At 51.0% G+C, this 15,397-nt stretch overlaps 1 long non-coding RNA gene and 1 other non-coding gene across 2 annotated transcripts; one reads left to right on the top strand and one right to left on the bottom strand.

Annotated features, from left to right (window-relative positions):
• Positions 1-1,125: 1,125 nt before the first annotated feature.
• LOC132250315 (uncharacterized) lies at positions 1,126-3,018 on the bottom strand. Its single transcript, XR_009461992.1, has 3 exons — positions 2,837-3,018; positions 2,176-2,241; positions 1,126-1,150 (listed from the first exon to the last, which is right to left on the bottom strand). It is a non-coding gene; the product is annotated as an uncharacterized LOC132250315 (long non-coding RNA).
• Positions 3,019-13,515: 10,497 nt separating this feature from the next.
• TRNAA-UGC (transfer RNA alanine (anticodon UGC)) lies at positions 13,516-13,587 on the top strand. Its single transcript has one exon. It is a non-coding gene; the product is annotated as a tRNA-Ala (tRNA).
• Positions 13,588-15,397: the final 1,810 nt, after the last annotated feature.

Genomic DNA, 15,397 nt, shown 5'->3' on the forward strand with positions numbered 1-15,397 from the left:
ACATTTCAAATGTCATGTCTGCCTGCACCTTAAGACTGAGATGCATTGTGTCATGCGTGACTTGATCTGAGTGCTCTCCACCTCGTGCATGTGCTTATATTTTAGCTGTGGAATATCAAACCGATCCAGAAGATGTTCCATACTTCAGGAGCTATTCTCTCTGATAACGGGAAGGAGCATTTTCACAGCATACAAGTTTTATTCTATGTCCACAAAATTGCCCACAGCTTACCCTGTGAGAGCACGTGTCAAAGTGCACACGTTCTAGATCAAGGATTGGTAGTCGGGGTGCCCCAGGGGACCTTTCAAGGGTGCCACAGAGGATGTCTCCAGATCATAGCTGGTAGTCATCTCTAGCAGCAGTCCTCTGGGCAGCAGGCACCAAAGAGGTGTTACTTTTAATCTATGGTGTTGGTGTGCAACAAATGGCAATGAGTTGTGATGCAAAGAAGCACCCCATTTTTGTAGCTATGGAAACGAATGACAAAAGTCTCTGTGAATAAAGACAGCATCCTTTGCAACTGCCTCCTCAGCAATCATCAAACTCAGCACTTTGCATTCAAAATGGGGCCTCAACCCTCCGCCTCAGGATGTCTCCAAATACAACTGGTTTCTGATCAAACAGGACGGTCGTGGGGGACGGCCAAATTCTGACGGCTTCTCAAAGTCTGGAACAACTTCCGATCTGGATGGGTAAAGACAGCCCCGCCGGTACTAGCTCAATTTGCCATGTGGTTGTGATGTTGAAAGAGTAATTGGTTTTCTTACCAGTTAGGCTACAAATGGACATGGTGAGTTTGGAAAGGGTTCTTCAAAAGGGAGGATAACATCTAGGATTTTGAAATGGAGGAGGTCCCAGAGTGGGCACACAGGGGTACAACTACTCATTTTTGCCCCTGGGGCATAGAAGGGAGGGTGGGTTGTGCGTGGGGGAGACCGAGCGGTGGATGGTCTTACCCGCTCCTGGCCTGCCTGCTGCAGCCGCAGCTGCTGCCGCCACACAGCGTCCCAGGCCCTTGACTCTGCTGTGGCAAACATCTGCTGCCCTGTCTGGCTGCCTGCTTCGGGCCTCAGCTCCTGCGTGCGGCAGTGCTCGAGGCAGGATGGCAGAGGGATGCATCTCCTTCCTTGTCCCTCCTCCTGAGATGCCCTGTTGAGGAGTTCAAAACCAAGTTAATTGGAAATTATTACTTCTACTGGTGTAAGGAGCAAAGGTGATTAGGTGCTAAGCACATCTACACCGTTCGAAGTAAAACCAAAATAAAACAGAGAGAAAAAAAGAGAAAAGAATTCAAAATGCATTTGTGCCGTTTCTTTGTATGCATAGAGCGTGGCCCGATGAGCGTGCACAAACTGCGGAAAGAACAATGGGGAAGATCCTAAAGTTAAAATTAAATAAATGTATGTCCTTACTTTAAGTTCAAAAGCATGCCGCCATGGAGACATGGACCGTGAGCACACTGGCACAGAGCCATACCTCTTCACAAAAAAAGGAAGCAGGAAGGCAAGAAGAAAAGTGTTATGATATTAAGTAGTAAGTTTTAGGAGACCGTTTGCATCAACTCATTTAGAAACTGGAAATTGAAATCCAGGAGAAGCCGACAGAGCGGGTCCAGCCCCTGCACCAGGCAGGACAAGACACCGGGGCTCAAGCCACAAAACACTTTAATAATCAGGGTTTGGTTATGTAAATCCCCCAGAGTCAATGGACGGCAACCAATGAGACTGGAAGCAGAATTTCGGGGTCGGTTCAATTACGAAAAAAAGCCAACAGAAAAACTGGTATCGCTGGGTTGAGCGCTTGGCCCTTTTCCTCAGCGCTCAACCAGGGCAAAGTTAGCAGCAATAGCATCTTCTCCTTCCCTAGAGTAAAGAGGGGAATGGAAGTGAAGTAAGGCGTCGTTGCGTGTCTGCGGGCCTCGGGGCTCGGTCTTTGTGCACGAGCTCTCTCCGAATCCTGCGTGGAGTATATTGCCTTTTCTGGCCCTGCTCCAGCGCTCACTGCACCGCTATGCGCAGAGACCTGGCTGGGCCGTCTCCTTTCCAGCGCAGCTCCCTGCCCTTCCCCTCCCCTCCCCTCAGCACTGCATTCTTCAATTCACACCTGAATCTCTCAAATTAGACAGGGCAAAATGAGTGTGTGACAGTGAGAATTGGCATCTCTATTTGATTTACCTTCCTCTCTTTCCAAAGGATCCCATATTTTTCTCCCGGGATAAAAGACTGTCCAGTCTTCTGTAGCTGTATGAAAGAAATATTGAAGAGCAAGTTGAAACCACAACCAGTCATTCCCAGTTACTTGATGTCTGGAGCGAGGGACAGCATCATGGCCGGGGGGCAGGGTACTGCAGTTTGGGGTGAGGGGCACTGGCAGGCTGGGGTCAGTGGGTTGGGGGTGAGGGGCAGCAGCAGGGCTGGCGGGGGCTGTGGCTCGGCACTGAGGGACAACAGTATGGGCAGGGACAGGGCACTGGCATGTCTCTGCCCCCCACTGTCATATCCCCTGTCCCCCCTCCGCCATGTGACAGGTGTCCTGCATTTTGGACCTGGAAATATGGAAACCCTAAAGCAACCATCCGCATCCTCACTGCCTGCTCCGCTGCACCCCTCACCTTGCCTGCCCAGCCAAATAGCATCGCTCCAAGCACTCCCCCCGCCTCCCCATGTCAGGCCAGCACACCTCGTCTTCAGCCCTTGGCTTGTACTGAAGCGGACTGAAGTCATGTTTAGGAAAGAAACGAAAGCATAAAAGTGACAATTCCCCCAGCCACAAGTCACCCACCCCTACGACCCCCCAAGTGTGGGTGCAAACACCCCCTCGTTTGCCCACACTTACCCTTGCGGTCAGGGTGACACCAAGGACACAGGTGTGACCTGACTCCAAGCAGTGTTGGCTCGGGAGCAGTCCAACTGCTGTGCGCGTCTCCAGGAGCCGCACGGCGACGAGCCGGTTCTAGAAGGGGCCATTGTGATGCGCGTCACCTTCTCCGGGTCTCCCCGCGTGCACGTCTCGGCCGTGTCCGGCCGCACCGCTGCATCAGCCTCCAGGTGTGAGACAGGGCTGGGCTTGCACGCGGCCTGATGGTGCTCACAAGGAGGGACTTCGCACAGGACTGGCCCCTGCCAGGGTTTCCCTCCAGGGCACTGTGACAGCGGGTGAGGAAAGGGACTCCAACACCAGGTCCTAACGAACACCATTTCTTGTCTGTGCACAAGAACAGACGGCCCAGGTCTGTCTCACACGTGCTCCCTGCGGTGACTGTCACCTCTATGTCTGTAGGCTGGGGAGCTCCCGCTGCTCCCGGCTCTGCCCTGGGGAATACACTGTATTACTTGCTGCGTACTGTCGGCCCTTTGACCATGTGGGTCCTCCCAGTGTCTCAGCATTGCACCGCTTTCATGGGCAACTTCCCCCAGTTTCTCTTCAAGCCTTTTCCCTTTCTGGAGGGAGAACTGTTTAACCAGATCCGTGTCCTGGATCTCCCTCTTCTGCCTTTGGTCAAACAGCCCTTGCACCAGAGCTGCGGCTGAAGAGGATCTTTCATGGATATCACGTGCTTACTGCGCCTCGAGGTAGTGCTCCTTCTCTGCCATCCTCATTTTACCTTTTCTGCCTGCTTCCTTAACCATAACCGCGCTATCTCTTTCGTTTTCGATGAACGGACTGGAAGACGGACGGATCTTGGTTGAACGACTGTGTCATATTGAATGAAATAGTTTGAATGTTTGTAAAGGTTGCCCATTAGCCAGTTTCAGGAAGAAGATAAGATTTATCTCCTTATCTAGTTCTTTGTTTTGGGACTACGTGCAAAAGGTCCTGACTTCGCTTAAAGTCTTAATTTAAATTTCATCTTTTAGAAATCTTTTACAAAGAGAGCAAATATCCTGAATTCCAAGAGATCAAACCCTGAGGCCTTTTGACCAGGTTGGTAAGAAAAGGGCATTTGCAATGATATGGAAGTTTCCCAAAGGTAATTTAAAATGCTCAACGAAGGTAAAAGAATCTGTTGAGTAAGATCCGAGCCCAAATTTGGGAGCAGTGATATATTGAGTAGGAGGAGCCCACTGATGGCAGCTCGCTCAATAAAAACGGTAACTTACTGTCCCAAGTTGGAGGTGACTATACTTGTAGAACAACGAAGGAAGAATCGCAAGTATAGCCCGGGTCAGACTGATCACCTGAACTACCCTCTCCGTGAACACGAATCTCTTAGTTCACGCTGAAGCCGTGGAGCACCTGAAAGGGACTGAAGGAAGGGGACTTAGTCCTATCACTGTTGAAGCCAGCCTATTGAATTGTATTGCTGAGCCCATTTCTTTGAACCGTACTACTGAGGCCAACCCATTGAATCGTACTACTGAGGGATGAAACCATATTTTGGTATTTGGCTTCTCGGAATTCTAGGATTGTAAGTATAATATGAAAAATAATAGTATTGATTCTAATTTAACTTTTAGTTACAATTGTAGTTGTTTTTGTAACACTAATTCTTATAGTATTGTTTGGGAAGGAAGTCCATTCGGAGCATTGTTTCTGATATATGTAATTATTATGTTTTTAATGTTTGTGGTGTTTCTTAAAGCTAAGCAGTGTTATATACGTAGCAAAGAGTTTTAAAATAAAATTGTGTTGTATAAATTAAGTGTGTAATCATTATGAAATCGTGCAATTAGTTAACTACTCCCCCAGCCAGTGCATCAAAACGAATCAGTAAATTGTGTGGGATTTTCTCTATTCCATAACCCACTAGAGACATCCTGGAATGCCTCCCTAACACCAGCAGGATAATGTCTCCCTGACACTTGTAAGATAGCAAGAAGTTGAGAAAAAGGTCTAATTATAATGCTAAAAATCACACCCTGGGCAGAGCAAAAGTATGTTAATGAAACATATATGTATGTAAATGAAATACATGGCTAAACCATAGGTATAGAGACATGCTCAGTAGAGAACGTCTTATGTCAGTGGCTTGTAACCAATCACTGAGCAATACACTTGCAAACATATGTATAAAAGGTACCCAAAGGTAGAAACCGGTGGTGCTTGCTTTGCAAAAGATTGCCAAGCACCCCTCTCTGCGCAGACTTGAAACAATAAAGATTAAGTTGGATCCTCCACCCCTGTGTGTTTATTGGCAAAAGCGCACCAGGCACGAACTCACACTGTCCTTTGGAGACACCACTGGCAGCGCCCAAGATCCCCCCAAACACCCCGAGATCGGTGCCACCCTGCTCTTACCGCCCCCACCAGCACCTCCCCGCCCCCGGGCACACGGGCTCTGCCCAGGGCAGGACCTGACCTGCGACTAAAGCAAGAGAGAGGAAGAAAAGCAAAGCCCCGCACGAGAGGAGCCGGACCCCTGTCGCGGGACCCCCAGCCCGAGGCTGCCCCATCGGCCCCCGCCTGGCCCGGGGGTTGGGGGGTGGGATGCAGACTTGGGTGTGCACAGGGAGCAGGGGGCGTTTGCACCGGTGGCGAGGGGGGTGTCGTTGCAGCACCCCTTCCCGCCGGAGTGCCCGGGCCCGGGGAGGGCCGGGGCTGCAGCCCTGCTACCCCCACCCCCACCCCTATGGGGCCGAGCTGGGGCCGGCTCCCCTCTGCTCTTCCCGGGACCCCTGGGGGCTCCGGACCTTCCCCCCGCCGCCAGCCCAGCCTGCCCCATGGCCGGGCGGGATCGTGTGCGTATGTGCGTGTTTGTATTTGCACGCACAAGTGTGAGCTTGCATGTGCCGGTGCGTGCATGCGTTTGTGCTTGCATGTCCTTGTCTGTCCATGCATGTGTTTGTGCATGCACACACGAGTGTGTGCTTGCATGTGTCTGTCTGCATTCACGTGTATGCATCTGTCTGCGTACACGCGTGTACGTCTCCATGCATGTATGTGTGCAGGCACGTCTCCATGCATGCACGTGTGTGCAGGTGTGTCTCTGTGCGTGCATGTATGTGCATGCATGTGTCCAGGTGCACATGTGCATGTTTGCATGCACACACGTGCATGCGTTTGTGCATGCATGCGTCTGCATGCGTGAGTTTGCTTACGTGTGTCTGCTTGCATACATCTGTGTGAATGCATACGCGAGCATGTGTGCATGTGTTTGTGCATGCACGTGTGCCTGCATGTGCCTGTGTGCCTACATTTATGTGCGTGCATGCCTGCATGCATACGCATGCATGTGTCTGTGTGCATTCATGTGTGTGCATGTGTGTGTGCATGTGCACCTGTGCATGCTTATGTGTGCATGCACAAGTCTGCATGCATGAGTGTGCTTGTAGGTTTCTGTATGCATGTGTGTGCATGTGTATGTATCTATGTGCGTGCATGTGTCTGCACACATCTGTGTGCATGTTTGTGCATGCGTGTGTTCTTGCATGTCTGTGTGCATATGCATGTCTGTGTGCATGTATCTGTGTGCATGTGTGTGTTCCTGCATGTGCCTGTGCGTGCATGAGTGTATGTGCATGTCTGTGTCAATTCATATGTACCTCTGTGTGTCTGTTCATGAGTCTGCATGTGTACATATGTGTTCATGTGTGTGCCTGCATGCATGTGTGCATGCATATGTGCATGTGTGTGTGCATGTGTGTATGTGTGTGCACGTGTGTCTGTGCATGTGCTCCTCTTTGCATGTGTACATGCCTGTCTGTGCATGTGTTTCTGTGTTCATAGCAGGGAGAGTGTATTTGTGTCTGCGTGTCCATGTGCAGAGAGTGAGTGTGAAGAGTGCATGCCTGCCTGCATGTGTGCATGTGTCTGTCCATGTGTGTGCGTGTGCATGCATCTGTGTTCATGGCATGGAGAGCGTGTTAATGTGTCCACGTGCAGAGCGAGTGAATAGAGTGCACACCCATCTCTCTCTGTGTGCATGTGTCTGTGCGTGTGTGTGCCTGCATGTATGTGTGTGTGTTCATGGCAGGGAGAATATGCTTGTGCCTGCGTGCCCATCCCCATGCCTCAGCCCAGTCTGTCTGTCCACTGCAATCTCAGGGGTGTCCCTCCTGCCAGTACTGTGAAGCCCCACTCCTACCCCTTCAGAATAAAACCCACCACGAGCCACTTTTCCTTTATTATATTTTAATATAATCTTCTTGGGTGGAAGCAAAACAAGGCTCAAGCCATTCTCCAGACTGGGGGCAGGGAACCCAGCAATGGGACAAGGACAGCCCTCACTCCTGCTTAAAACAGACCATTCCAGTACAACCCCCTCCCTCCCATTCATATAAATTAAGTCTCTCTCTCCTGGGAAAGCAGCAGGTATAGAAGAACAGCTCTAAAAATATAACATGTCTTGCATTAGGCCCCCAAAACACATCTTCAAAGTTCAACCACAACCATGCCTGCGGCCCTGCCCCCTCTACACGGAGTCCTCTGGGTGTGGGCGCACGTGAAGCTGTGCAGGCAGGTCTCTGAGAGGGGAGGGGCAGGTCCTCGAGGAGCCTCCCCACAGCAAGGTCACTCCCGGGGCCAGTTAATGCTGACCTGGCCTGAGGCCTCCAGCACCTCCCGCTTGCAGTCGAAGTCGCCGTTGATGTGGCTGATGGACTGCTCCTCCACCACCCAGAGCTGGCAGCTGGTCTGCGGGATCAGTCGTGCATCATGGCTCACGTTGATCACTGCTGTGAAGAGACAGGAGGCAAAGCATGAGCGGGGTGGGAGGCAAAGCAGAGGCCATTTCCATGCTGAAGGAGAATGGAAAGACCCCACATTTTCCCCATCAGCCACTGCCAGGACAGGGCTGGGCAGTGAAGGGCACGACTGGGACCCAACGGGGACCCTGGCAGGAGGGCACTGCTTGTAGTATACAAACCCTCCCGTGGGACCCACGGGCCCACCCCCAGCCAAGTAACCCTTCTGCTTCCCTGCAGCCCCAGATGGGAACCCCATCCATGCCAGCCGGGATCTGACCCATGCACCTATTACTACCTTCCTCTGCCTGACAGATGGGACCCATGAGGCCACCCCAGCCCAGTATCGCCATCCACCCTTCAATCCGATCCATGGGCCCAGTATTCCCCCAACCCCGGCCTCCTCTGACCAGGGCAGTGGACACCTCCCACAGTGCTGCTTCCACTCACCTCCATGTACGTGCTGACAGCATCACCCAAGGGATCGATTGACTCAATGCACAGATGATTTGTGGGTTCATTCTGGGGAAGTGACAGATCCCCAAAAGAAGCCAGGAGTCCTGAGCCACAGAGCCTTCCTCCCACCCCTTCCCTCCTTCCCTCAGCTAGAAACAGGACCCAGGAGTCCTCCCAAACCATGCCCCTCACTATGGCATGCTGGACAGCACTCCTTTCGAAGAGCCAGAGCAGGGCACAACCTGCAAGTCCTGGTCCTCACGCCTGCTCTGCTCTAACGCGCTTCCTTCCCAGAGCAGCGAACCCGACACAGCCCCGTTCCCATCCCCTGGATCCATCAGGCTCCCTGCAGGTCAGCTCAGCAAACATCACACGGGCTGTCTGCCCCCCGGGGAGGAAAGAAAAGGGCCCTGAGATAAGTGGGGTGAAAGGAGCGTCCAATCCCTCCTCCTTCCCCAAAATGCCAGGATCCAACTTCCCACCCACCTCCCTCCACTAACAGCAGCTCAAGGTCCTGTGCTCCCACCCAGGGCAAGGGCAATGCGCTCCCACCCAGGGCAAGTCTCCGCTCCCCGCCCCAGCTCTTCCCTGCATGGCCAGACCCACGGCGCTCCCAGGGCCACAGCTCCAGCCTCTCCCTGACTTCTTCCTCAGTGGCCAGCCCTCACTCCTGGATTCCCAGCCTGTTTCCCCTTTGCCTCAGCCCTCACATCCTGATCAGCCCCCTGCACCCTCAGGCCCTAGCTCCTCCATACTCACCCTCTCCCCCCTGCCTGGAAGCCCCAGCCCCACACCTGACAGCCTGCAGATCTGCATGGTGAGGGCATGGCTCTCAAGGCTGAAGCGCCCCAGGCACTTGTGAGCATCCTGATAGGGCAGGTGGATTTGTTTCGGCCACGTTCTCCTCCAAATCGGACGTGGTGATCTGGTGCAGAATGACACTAATTCTACAACGCCGTGAAGTAATGTATCTTGCAGCATTTCATTTTGAGCAAGATAACGAAGAATACCAAACAGCGGTGGTTCCCCTACTGTAATGCACTTCTTTGATCGTAAAAGGTCTCTCTCTAAAGTACTCTATTGCTCATGTATGATAGTGGATTTACATGATTCTGCTTATTACACATTTATAGCTAGACAGTGTCAAGAAAATCCTGAGCCTTATAGTAGAATAGGGTAAGTCCTGCCTGGATCTTGTCCATCATCAGGTATGAAAGGCCAGCTCCTTCCTCCTCTTCACTCTCCCCCAAATCTGAACCTCCAACATTTTCATCTTCGTCTTCTTTGTACTCTCCTGATGGACCAGCTTCGTCTTCATCTGCTTCATCCTCCTCATCCCCCTCTGAAAGGCAGGTAAATTAATTCCTTACAGCTTTGCTTAAACCTCAAAGGCTTGTTTGTAAACTAATCTTAAATGATTTTCTGAAATCTGACTCAATTCAGCTACAAAACCTTCTCCAGAAATCTTTAAAAAAAGACAGGACTAGAAGTAACATCCCACTTTTTCCTCTTTCTATAGGAAGAGAAAACACAGAACTGAATGTGCCACAGCATCGAATATGAGATGATGGGTACGGAAAAAAAAAAGCTTTTGGTACCAGCAATAAAATAACTGCTTTTATATAGTTATATCTCAGTGTAAAGATGTGTACTCATGTTTTCCTAAGTGCAGCTCTCCTTTAACCGTGCACAGCATCCACGACTACATTCCTTGCAAGTGCATTGCCCGCCCCCCGCATTACTCAATAGGAGCAGTATGTGATACTGCCCTTCACCTGACACACGTAGCTGATTTGTGCTCCAGCACTTCCACAGTCACTTTAGTCTCAATTTTGTATTTAGATCCTGACTGAATGGCATAACTAATGACTGCATGTTTAGAGAAGTTACCCTCATCATCTTCATCTTCTGAGTTGGGGGCCTCATTACCTTCCTGATCAAATCAATCTAGGTAGGTGATCTCCTGAAGCAGCTCAAAAATCCTTTCCCTGTAATCCTTCAGGTTTGTGATGGCACAGCTGAAGAAGTCCAGGTCTTCATTTTTTTAAGGTTTTGCTAAAAATTAATTAAAATTGCTCACGGAGATGAAATAACTACTTGGTACGTCCAAGTACTGCTCTGCTGCCTCCTAAATGTCACTGACTTTGCTGGCTACCTCCCACCACCTGTTCTCCGTTGCTGTTTCCCATTGTACAGAGCTCATGTAAGAAGTCTTCGTGCTGACAATCAACATCCCTTCCCCAGAAGATCAGACACTCTCTCTACGCTCCCTTTGAAACAGGTTTGACCCACTTTCCATCCCATTGAAATGTGTGTCTTTGCTGCTGGATGCCCCAAAAGTACGTGTCTTCAGAAATACGATCCTATAATCACCCAGGGAGATGCAAAGCTCTCCCATTCTCTGAGGTCGGCACAGCCAACTGTCCCAGCGCCGATCCTGCCATGCCTGGTGCACAGACAGCTTTCCATGGCCTGAATGGGGCAGCTGTGGATGTGACGACAGAGGTAATCCTGCTTAGAGTAGATCCGGGTTCTGCAGTCCATTGTAGTCACGAGTCGGCTTGTGTGAGTAGGAAGCTTCGGAGCCACCTCGGAGACCCGGCCATAGGGTATAATGGGGAATCAGTGAAATATCGACAGCTTTGTTGTTTTTTTGTCTGATTTGGGTGAAACTTGCAGGGATGGTAGCCCCTGTTGAGAGCATGAAGCCTGCCACGTTTCAAGAAGATCGGTGCAGGGGCTCGGGGGAACTGCACCCCACATTCTTGAAAGCAAAACTCACGTCACGTGTATGTGTTACGCCACAGCCGGGTGAAAACTGCAGGGGCGGTAGCCTCGCCGAGGCCATGAAACCTGCCAAGCTTCAAGACGATTGGTGCAGGGTTTTGGGGGAACTGCACCTCAAGCTGCTGACAGGCAAAACTCGTGACATAGATGACCGTGTGTGTTAAGGTGCAGCGGGCTGGAAACTGCAGCGATGGTGGCCCCTGCTGCGGCCACGAGGCCTGGCAGCTGGCGAGGAGATCGGTGCAGGGCTTCTGGGCTCGGGGGCCTGCACCTCTGGCTGCTGACAGGCAAAACTCGTGACATGGGTGCTCGTGCAACTGTGGCTGTTTTGAGGCATGGGACCTGGGATCACCGCAGGCCCGGCTGTTACCAGTTACCAATTAATCATGATTCCCTCAGGGACCAGCTCAATACACAGCACCAAGAACAATCCACCGCCCCAAGACAGACCCCGTCAGTGCACTTAACAAAAGATGAAGCCTCTTCAGACAATCTACAGGAAAACCGGTCTCAGTTCTGCGCATCTCCATTTGATTTTGTAAGCATGAGTGCCTTGAGGCTGGCAACAACCAAAATGGCTCAGGATTAAAAAGTTAAGAGAAGATGTGAAGATGCCGTTTCATAGACACCTTGTTGTAAAAGGAAGAGGATTGGAAAAAAAGAAAATAAAACCCCATAATTTCAAGCTGGCTCCTACGTGTCTGGTTATTCCTTAAAACTTGATGTTTTTCCTGGTTGTTAATCCATTTCTTGAGACGTTCCAAACCAGATAACCCCTGGTCACTGAGAAAGGTCATTCATTTAAATTGAAACTGTTATATAATAGGATTTTCCCTGTCACTTATGGCTTGGGACCCTCTTGATTTACACAATTAAAAGAATGCTTTGAAGAGTCTGGACTAAGGGGATAAGAAAGCTGTAAAGCAGCAAACAGGGTGCTTCAAGAGAAGAAAATCTCTCTGACATCACCCGCTGTTGTTCCCAAGAAGCTGGCAGAAACAGATCCTCTCCCTTCAAGGATCGTGCTGGGAACTTTGCTTGTCATCAGATCACCCGAGTGCCTGGGAACAGTGACACCCCAGCTCTCGCTCTCTCTTTCTCTCTTTTTCTTTTTGTCTCTAGGCATAGCTTTCTGAACCAAAATTGTATTAGTTAAGCTTCAGCTAAGTTTCCCCAAATACTCAATTAAACCAGGGGAATATTGTAATTGTTTTCTTTGTTTTCCCTTGCATGTCTCTTACTACTAGTACCATTATAAATTGGATATGCTTCACAATAAATAACTTTTATAGTCAAACTGGAGGTAACTGGGTGTATTTTTCCTTCTCTACTTCCCTTCCCCACTTGCTCTGCAGCAACGCTTCTTTTACCTAAGCCAAAGATCCCTGTCAAGCCCAGAAATACTGCGGGGTCCGCTCATCAAGAGGCTACCACTACTACGACAGTTAGGGCAAAAGATTGGGACGTGCTGAGTTTGAGACACATAAGGGGATCAGCTTGTATAGGCTGATTGGCCCAGTTTGGCTCAGGCGTGCCCTAATGAACTGAGAGCTGGCCCATGAGGGTGTCAGCTGGACACCCAGCCGGATTCAGAGGGATTCTGTTCACTGAGTGCTGGTGTCTGACTGCAGTGTAGTGTTCCCTTAATGAACTGATTCCTGGCACATGAAGGTGTCAGCCTGTACATGCTGATCAACCCGGCCGGGTCAGGCGTGTCATGTTAGTGTGTGTGTGTGCGCGTGTGTGTGTGTGTGTGCATTTGACTGATTTAGTGGCTGGAGGAACCCAGCCCCATTGAAACGGAGTCCTGCAAGATAGCTCCATCGGGGGTGAGGACTTGCAGAAGGCAGAGATACAGCTCCGTACAAAAACACAGGTAACACGAGCAGCACATTGATAGAATTGCAAAGACCCTAGAAATGTACCCCTAATAAATGAGCACACCCCAAAGTGACAGGCAAATCTGGTAACAGCTGGGATCATGGCTGGAAATCCATTTTGGGCCACCCCACACCATCTGGGCCAGGCAAGACACTGGTCATCAATTCAGTCTGTAATCTCAGCCTAAATGCTGGGTCCTTAGTCAAGCATGTATACTTAGTACCATGGGAATGGGGGGCTGTTAGTTGGCAGCCTGGTATGAAGAAACCACGCTCTGGTCCGGGCCAGACTGGTCAGTGGTGTCCGGGAGAGTCCCCCGGTGCCATAGAGGCATGGTGTGGGGTGGCCCAAGAAGGATTTCCATCTCTAATCCCAGCCCATGAGAAATTCCTTCCTTGAGCCTGTCTACTTAGTACAGTGGGGATGGGGGAACTGGCCCAAACAGTATTTCCAGCCATAACCCCAGTCCAAAACCAGGTCCTTATTTGGGTCCATGTACTTAGTACCATGGGCACGGGGGGCTGGCAGTTGGCAGCTTGGCACGCAAAAACTGCACTTTGGGCCAGGCAAGACTCTGGTTGGGGGGTGTGGGATAGTATCCAGTGCCACAGAGGCATGGTATGGGGTGGTCCAAAGAGGATTTCCTGTCAACCCAGCCCAAAACCCAGTTCCTTATTCAAGCCCATATACTTAGGACAGTATTTGTGGGGGCTGCCAGTTCATGGCCTGGCACAACCAAACCATGTCTTCAGTCAAGTAGGAGAGCAAGGGGATGTAGCTCAGTGGTAGAGCGCATGCTTTGCATGTATGAGGTCCTGGGTTCAATCCCCAGCATCTCCACTTTTCATGGGGCAGCAGGGCAGGCCCTACAGACAGGTTAGAAGGTCTCAACCTATTCAGCCTCCACAAGAGAAGACTGAGAGGGGATCTGGTGGCAGTTTACAAACTCCCCAGGGGGGACCAGAGAGAACTGGGGGAAGCTCTGTTCCCCCCAGGCACCCCCCAGGGTTACTAGGAATAACACCCTCCAATTGTTAGAGAAAAGGATCAGTCTGGACACCAGGAAACATTACTTTACACTTAGGGCTGCCAGGCTCTGCAATGGGCTCCCAAGGGAGGTGGTGCTCTCCTACCTTGGGCGTCTTCAAGAGGAGGCTGGGTAGATATTTGGCTGGGGTGACATGATTCTGGCACCCATTCCTGCCTGAGGGAGGGAGTCAGACCTGATGAGCTGCTTAGGTCCCTTCCACCCCCAAGTACTATGATACTATGACTCCGGTCAGAGATGACCAGGAGAGTCCCCTGGTACAACAGGGACATGCTGTGAGGTGGCCCAAAACAGATTTCCAGCCATAATCCCAGCCCAAGATCCACTTCCTTATTCAAACCCACATACTTAGCACCGTGGCTGGGGGGAGCTGTCCGTTGGCATCCTGGCAGGGCCAAACCACGAGTTGGGCCAGGCAAGCTGTGGTCAGGGATGTCCAGGGGAGTCCACTGGTACCACAGAGTGACAGCGTGGGGTGGCCCAACAAGCATTTCCATCTCTGATCGCAGCCCAAATCCCAGTTCTTTATTCAGGCCCCTGTAGTTGGTGGCGTCTGGGTGGACGATCAGCTGGCAGCCTGGCACAGCCAAACCGTTTCCTGGGACCGGCAGGACTCTGCAGAGATAACCAGGTGAGTCCCATGTGCCACAGAGGCATGGTGTGGGCTGGCCCAAGAAGGATTTCTAGCTGTGATCCCAGCCCTAAATCCAGGTCCTTATGTGGGTCCATATACTCAGCACAGAAGCTGGCACGCTGTCGGTTTGCAGTCTATCACGGGCGAGCCGCGTTCTGGGTCGGGCAAGACGGGTGAGAGACGTCCAGCAGAGTCCCCGATGGCACACAGGTCTGTCATGGGGTGGCCCAGGAAGGATTTCTGGCTACCCACTTGTGACATGGGTGCTCGTGCAACTGTGTCTGTTTTGAGGCATAGGACCTGGGATCACTGCAGGCCTGGCTGCTACCAGTTACCAATTACCTGGGATCATGGGGTGGCCCAAGAAGGATTTCTGGCTATAATCCCAGCCCAAAAACTAGTTCCTAACTCATGCCCATATATTTAGTACAGGGGCGGGGGGTGTCAGCTGGCAGCCAGCACGGCCAAACCGCACTTTGGGCCGGGCAACGCTGTGGTCAAGGTGCTTTGGGACAGTCCCCTGTGGTGTCAACAGGCAGTTTGGGGTGGCCCAAGAAGTATTTTGCCCCATAATCCCATCATAATCTGACCTGTATTTAGGGCTCTGGACTTGATGGATATTATTTTGCATATTAATTAGCAAATATGCAATGAAATTATATTTAAGATGTGTAATTCATTAACAACAAGCTTTGATTGGGTCTAGATTAGCTTTGAGAAAGGAACTGGGAATAAGCAACCACCTTTAGCCTGTTAGGTGGGATGGAGGAGCCGGGGCCCTGCCGGCAGCTTTGGGTGTCTCCCCAGCCCCCAAAAAAGCAGTCTGAGATTTATTTATTTATTTTTAAAAGGATTTTTACCTCCCCAAAAACTCACCCCCGACACAACCAAGCAATGCACGGAGGGCGAATTGCAGCGGGTGACCCAGACTCAGAGTTAACTGAAGAAAAGGGGAGGAGAAAAGAAAA

This window comes from Alligator mississippiensis, chromosome 1, assembly GCF_030867095.1.
Source record: "Alligator mississippiensis isolate rAllMis1 chromosome 1, rAllMis1, whole genome shotgun sequence".
In the NCBI taxonomy this organism is placed as follows: Eukaryota; Metazoa; Chordata; order Crocodylia; family Alligatoridae; genus Alligator; species Alligator mississippiensis.